Source organism: Channa argus, chromosome 9, assembly GCF_033026475.1.
Source record: "Channa argus isolate prfri chromosome 9, Channa argus male v1.0, whole genome shotgun sequence".
Taxonomy (NCBI): domain Eukaryota; kingdom Metazoa; phylum Chordata; class Actinopteri; order Anabantiformes; family Channidae; genus Channa; species Channa argus.
Window position 1 is genome coordinate 13,703,617 of NC_090205.1, and position 6,606 is coordinate 13,710,222.

The window sequence follows — 6,606 nt, forward strand, 5'->3', positions numbered from 1 at the left end:
AAACGACCACAGATCTGTGACAGGATGTGGCCAAATCCAAATGAACGTGACAGAATTGCAGAAAACTCTTAATGTATATGCCTACTGTCAAAAAGAAATACATACAGATAGTATTATAATTAAAATTAAACTCTATTGTAGATTTAAATATTTGTTGGACAATTGTTGAAATGACAGATTCAGAAAAGAAGTGATGACGAAAAGCCAATATGGTCTATAGAATATTGTGAAATGAAGGCGTTTTTTACAGTAATAGAGACGTACGGACTAAAACAAGTACCTTCGTTGACCACAGGGGGGCAACATAAGACCAGGAAATATTAGGCTTCTTGGCTTCTAATTGTAGCCAATGAACACTATACAGTGGGATTAAATAATTAATTACACACAGCAGTTGTTAGGTTTTATTACAATAGACTCCTTTTTTCATTAGGATAAAGATGACAGTGAAATGATGTATGTTATTTATGACTATTGGTGTTGTGTAATCATTACATTATATATTGGTTTAAATTATTGTAATAAATATTGATAGCGATTATCTTTTGACAGTGAACGTTCTTGCCCTGATTTTAAACAACTTCCTTATTAACTAACTCTGTGGGCTTCCTCAACACCGGGATTTGTGGTTAAACTTTCTAGGCCACCACACAGTCCGATTCTGACAAGACCAAAGGGAACAGAACAGGATGTCTGGATGTGTTTTAAAGAGAATCCAGCCTCACTGCCTTCACTTTTTCATCTGCACCACAAATGGAGTACTCTGCCTTTCAATTCAATTCAATGCCTTAATAACTAACAGGCGAAGCATTGCAGATGCTTTTCCCCCCTATTTTTGACCTGCCTCCTGAAAACAAACAATTGAGATCAAATATTTAATTTCACATCTTATCTTTGCAGCACTGATATATATTAGAACAAAAAGCTCATCCTTTGGCAGAGAGCTGCAACTGTTCCCAACAGGGGGTCCATCCCGTCTATCCCGCTCACTGGCATCAGCAGCAGCTGCAGGGAGGACAGATGAAGGTCGCAGCCAAAATGAGGCCGAGTGTCCAGAAACAAGAGAGCCCTGGCCCTGGGGTTTCAAGGTTGAGATTGATATACAAATCTCTGCAGAACCAAAATAGAGCTCAGTGGAGCTCATTAAGGTGTTAGTTATGGCACAAACGCTACTAAGCCTCAGTCCATTTTCTATCATTTGAGACACCACCTCTGGAATACATAATGTGCTGCTGAGTACTGACTACTTTTAAATAAACTTGCCAAATAAGTTCTTATCCAACATCAAGGATTTCCTCTTTAATATTGTAACAGCACTTAAAAGTGGACCCCAATTCCAAAATTGTCTCCTAAATTTGTGTTGATGTCTTACCTTTGTAACACAATCTGGGAATCTGGAATCTGGGACCTTTAAGTCAAATAAAGATACATTCCCAGTTTTATAGCATCAGTCATTTTTGCATCAAATTTATTTGCGGTTTGTCCCTTTTCAAAAGTTGAGACAAAAAGCAATTTTATGCCAATTCACAAATCCATTTGAAAATGTATTTGGTTTTTGTTAGTGGCGAACATTACACAACAATGAATAAACACAATGTTCATCATTTCACTAATGGAAAACAGGAAATACAGCAGTCAGCAGACTATTATGAATGCAAGAGTGACACAGGACCCAAATGTCAATAACAGTGGCTTACAGGAGTCATGCTCTTGACTGGGTAATGAAGTTTATTTAAAAAAAAGTTTAAGATTAAGGGATTAGCAGTGATTGCATTAAGAATGTCAGCTTAGTCCAGTTGAATGCTTTATGAACAAAATGTTTTAGATACCAAGTGTTTCACTGATAAGATAAATTTAAGCAATTTTCAACTCACTTTATATTCTTAGCAGCACTGCACTTTTCTTTGGAAGTGGGTGTTTGAAGTAATGCTTTCTAGTTAGATTTCTTTCATTTTAATTCAATTTCAGGGCTTTCTAAATCAATTTATTTATATCTGTGTTGAGATTATCAGGCCAATATTCAGAGAAGCATTTCCTCTCTCTCCTGTTTTCAGTGAAGCGACAACAGAGCTGTGTTTATGCAGCCAACAAAATCTTATTTTATTCACCCCATCTGTTCTGCCTCATGCTCCAGTTGGGATAAATTTGATTAATATTTCTCATTTTGTAACAAGGACCACGTTGCACCCAGAAAAAACAGAGGAAAGCATATTACAATTGTTCATTTTGATGGCTTCAAATGATCAGTGGCTATGAAATACTGTATGTCAGTAGGTGCATGTGTGGTGGTGCTGTCTCAAATACAGGTTTACATATTCTCCTTCACTCTGACTGAGTTCACCTGATACTACACAGCAGTTCCATGGGGTCACACTCACTGGTTGAATGGGGAGTGAATGATTTACTATTTCCTTTGTGTAAGCAGCACACTTTCAGTATACTACTAAAGTCATTAACAGGCACTTTGCTACAAGCAGTTTTAGTCAGCCTTCAAACTTGTGCAAGAAACAGAAAATTATGAAGCTAAAACAATAAGAAAGCAGGGATTAAACCATCCAGGTGTTTTCTTCCAAAACTGGTTGTTAAGCTTAATTTAAAAGACAGCCATCAACAATGATTCTTTGTGATTTGATATTATCGTTTTTGCCTAGCTGTGGCTTTCAGCAAGACATTTACCATATCAGTGAAATATGTGTGTATGTGTGTTTGTGTGCGTGTTTGTGTAAAAGATAGAGAGAAAGAGAGAGAGAGAGAGAGAGAGAGAGAGAGACAGAGAGATAAGATTGCAGAAGTTTTAATATCTCAATTTTACAACTGATAAGACAGAATTCTATTATGTGCAATTTGTTCCATATTCAATACATATCTTGCAACTGGGAGGAGGAAACAATGTATACAACAATGTCTTCAACACTTTTGTTTAAAGGTTTGTGCCAAAATATAAATGATTATTACCAGAAAATATTGTAGTCCCGTCTAATTCCTCTATACACATGGGCTGCAAAAAGAGCAGCTACTTAGAGACTCTAGAAGAGACATAGCATTAAATCAAGCTCCAAACATATAATCATGCTTTTTGTGCATCAAAGAAGGTGCCAGCAGTTAATAATTAGGCAGAGGATCTGCCTAGGTAATCATCATAGAGTGTCTTCATAAATTAATTGTTTTTAAGAGTTAAAATGCAAACACACAAACACTCGGTAACAGGGCTGTGGGCCCATGATAGAAGACAGGATTAAATCAGCACCTTAAGATTTCCTGCTGATGTGCTGAAGTTCTCTCAAGACTGTTTCCCCACTGTGTCTTCCAGTGTCTTCCCAACATTTTTGTTCCATCTATCTTGGTTTTCATCATTTTTCCCATTGGAATTAAGTTTCGGATATGTTTTGAAAAACATCGGGATTTTTCAGAATCCAGAAATGTGTTGTCTCACATACATGTCATTCTGTTGTTTTGTTTGGTGATGCACTAATTTACAGGTCACTGAGAGGAGGTGTCATTAATTTTTGTGGTGATTTGATTTACTGTGTTTATGAAAACACTGTAGCAACATTAAGGGCCATAGCAACCACCGGGCCACATACAATAATGTCCTAGAAATGACCAATCAAAAACTTCATGCATGCACGCACACACACGCACACACATACAGTAAAACTGACCAAGTGCAGATTATTTTAGCTCACCATTTTGTAGTTTTGATATTTAAGTACATCTCTAAAATGTACTTAAATACCAGTATCAAATATTAAATAACTCACCTGTCTAATTCCCTTTCTCCAGATTTATTAGGTTTGAAAACATATCAAAACACATCAAAAAGATTTTTTTTTTTAAATCTGCGTGGCAATACCCTCCAAATTTAAAAATCTTTAGAAGTTCATCCAGGCTTGAGGAGGACATAATTTTATAGCTGCCTTGATTTGGTCTAGGTTCAACTGTGCTTCATCAAGTGTGTGCATTTACTGTAAAGAGAATTGATTTTCCAGTGTAACTGAAGACACGGATGGAGGCAGCTTATTAAAAAATGAAAATTTCTCTTTGAAGAGAAAAGGACTAACCTTGGAACAAAAAGAGAATCACAATAAAATTCAGCATAAAAGCTTACAAATAACTAAAAAACACTGCTATTCTTCTTCTTCTTCTTCTTCTTCTTATTATTATTATTATTATTATTGTTGTTGTTGTTGTTGTTGTTGTAGTTGTAGCATCATCATTTGAAATAATGGTAGCAAAACATGAAATTAGTTTTGGCAGAATTAAGTAGAATTAAGCAGATGCTTAATTCCAAAAAAGTTGGGAGTCTGTGTAAAATGTAAATAAAACAGAATGCAATGATTTGCAAATCTCATCAATCCATATTTTATGGAACTTATCAGCAACATAAACAACATATCAAATGTTGAAATTGAGAAATGTTACCATTTCGTGGAAAATAGTAGCTAATATTTAATTTGATTTATTTATTTATGTGTATTTACATCTACACATCCTCCCAACTATTTTGGAAGTGGTGTTGTATTTGTATGTGACTTCTGAATAATGATGCAGCTTGGTTCTGTCTAAAGAGTCTTTGATCCCAGAGGGCCAACTTGCCAGCAATCTCCTCTGTAGTCCAAGCAGCTTGTCTGTTGGCATCTTTATAGCGGATGACAATCTTCCTTTATTTCATTATTTTCAGCAGTGTCAGCCTCAATTCTGAACCATTGTCTAACAAAACAAATAAAACTAAATGTCATTCACAAAGCACTAAAGTACATTGTTTCTGGACTCTGTTTCCTTATAACAATAGTTCCTGCGACGCTCTAGGTTCTCACATGGGTTGATCCATCTCGTGTTTCAAATATCTACCAAGCAAAACTTTTTACTTAACCCACTGTAGCTGATCAGACATTTGCTGAGGCTGATGTTGGGGGTTGGATAAGCTGAAAATTTGCTGAAGTCATCAAACTCTATTATGTTCAAAAGCATGATAAGGCACTGTATAATTATCCCACATTAACTGGCGAGTAAAAAAATCCTTCAAATCCCCAAATGTTTTCCCTCCCGGTTTTTTGTAGACAGACACCTGGAACCTGAAACCTGTGGTAAACTATGATGAAAAAAATTTACAGAGATTGTTTCTATGGCACCTTTTGTCTCCTGCGACCTTTCGTCTACAATTTAGGCTGCTTGGATGCTCAAAACACAAGTCAAACTACTCCTGCATTAGCATAATGAACCAAACCTCTCACACACTGATTTGTCCCAGTAGACAGGTGATTGTTGAGGATATATTCTTTCAGTTCTTTAAGCCAAATCAGAACAATTCAGTGGATGGACTCCAGAGTCAATTTCAAATGGTTTCTTATGAAACTTCAATGGACTTCTTCGAAACTTCTAAATCCACAAAAATAACTGTTCAAACTTAATCCTCTGCAGCAAAAACAAGTTTGAAGCACAGGGGTTTGAATTCCTATAAACTTTGTCACCTTTCATAACTTCCACTTTGTCACAGGAAGAGAGTGGAAGTAATAAAGTGCTGGTCAGAAGATGGCTGCAGTGGAAGAGAAAGGAGTTAAAGGCTAAATTTGAAATGTGGCAACTGTAGAGGAGAAAATTAAATATATCCACTTATTCGCAGCTCATCTGCTTTGTATTCGTTTAGAGCAATGGTCTCTATCAACTCACCAATCAGGTTTGACCAATTGGAAGCCTCAGCAGATGGAATGTTGACAAGCCCCTGCCTGCGTTTGACCCTAAGGTACAGTACTTCTATGACACCTTGGTCACCAGCATATTTCAGAATTACCTGTTCTGCTGTGCGTTTCTACAGTGGTTTCATCTCACAAAGCACCACTAATGTTTCTGTAGCATGTGGGTCGTTTACATCAGTGACACGTGAGAGATTATAGCAGGCCAGTAACAGTTTGATGAATATGCCTTTTAGGTTTAGTGGAGTGTAGCTAACCGGCAACACTGCTTTCAAAATCAAGGTTATAGAGGATGTCTGGTTGTCTTAGGTGTTTACCTAGTGTGTAGTTTAAGTACCACATCATTTGCAGGAATTTGCCCCAGTAACATTTGTACACAATCACCACGTTATAGTGCACATTTATTTAAAACTCTGGTTTCTCTGATTCCAAAGAACCCACTTAAGCCAGAGTTTATTAACCTATGTGTCACCTTTCAGAACTTTAGAATCCATCTTCCATTTTTGTATATAGTGTATGTGAACCTTGGTCATACTTTGGCCACACAAGAAGTCATTTTAAAATACTTTTTATTTAGGAAAAATAGGTCTGTTTTTCATCCATATGCTTTTTCTGTGACCAGCATTACAGCCGTAAAGCACCGTTGTTTATATGTATATAATATTAATACTAATATATAGATTTTTTTTTTTTGTTAAGATTTGAAAAGGACATTTTTATCAAGATAAGATGAAGGTTTTTCAGAACATTTTGGCTACCATGACTTTTTCCACACACCCAATTCCTCAAATATGATCTCATTATTGCAAGAATTGGAACTGTGCTTTCACACTGACTCATCTATCTAAAAGGATGATTTCTCATTAGGGTGGAGAAAACCAATTCTCTGTTGCTTAATAGCAAGATTTTTTTT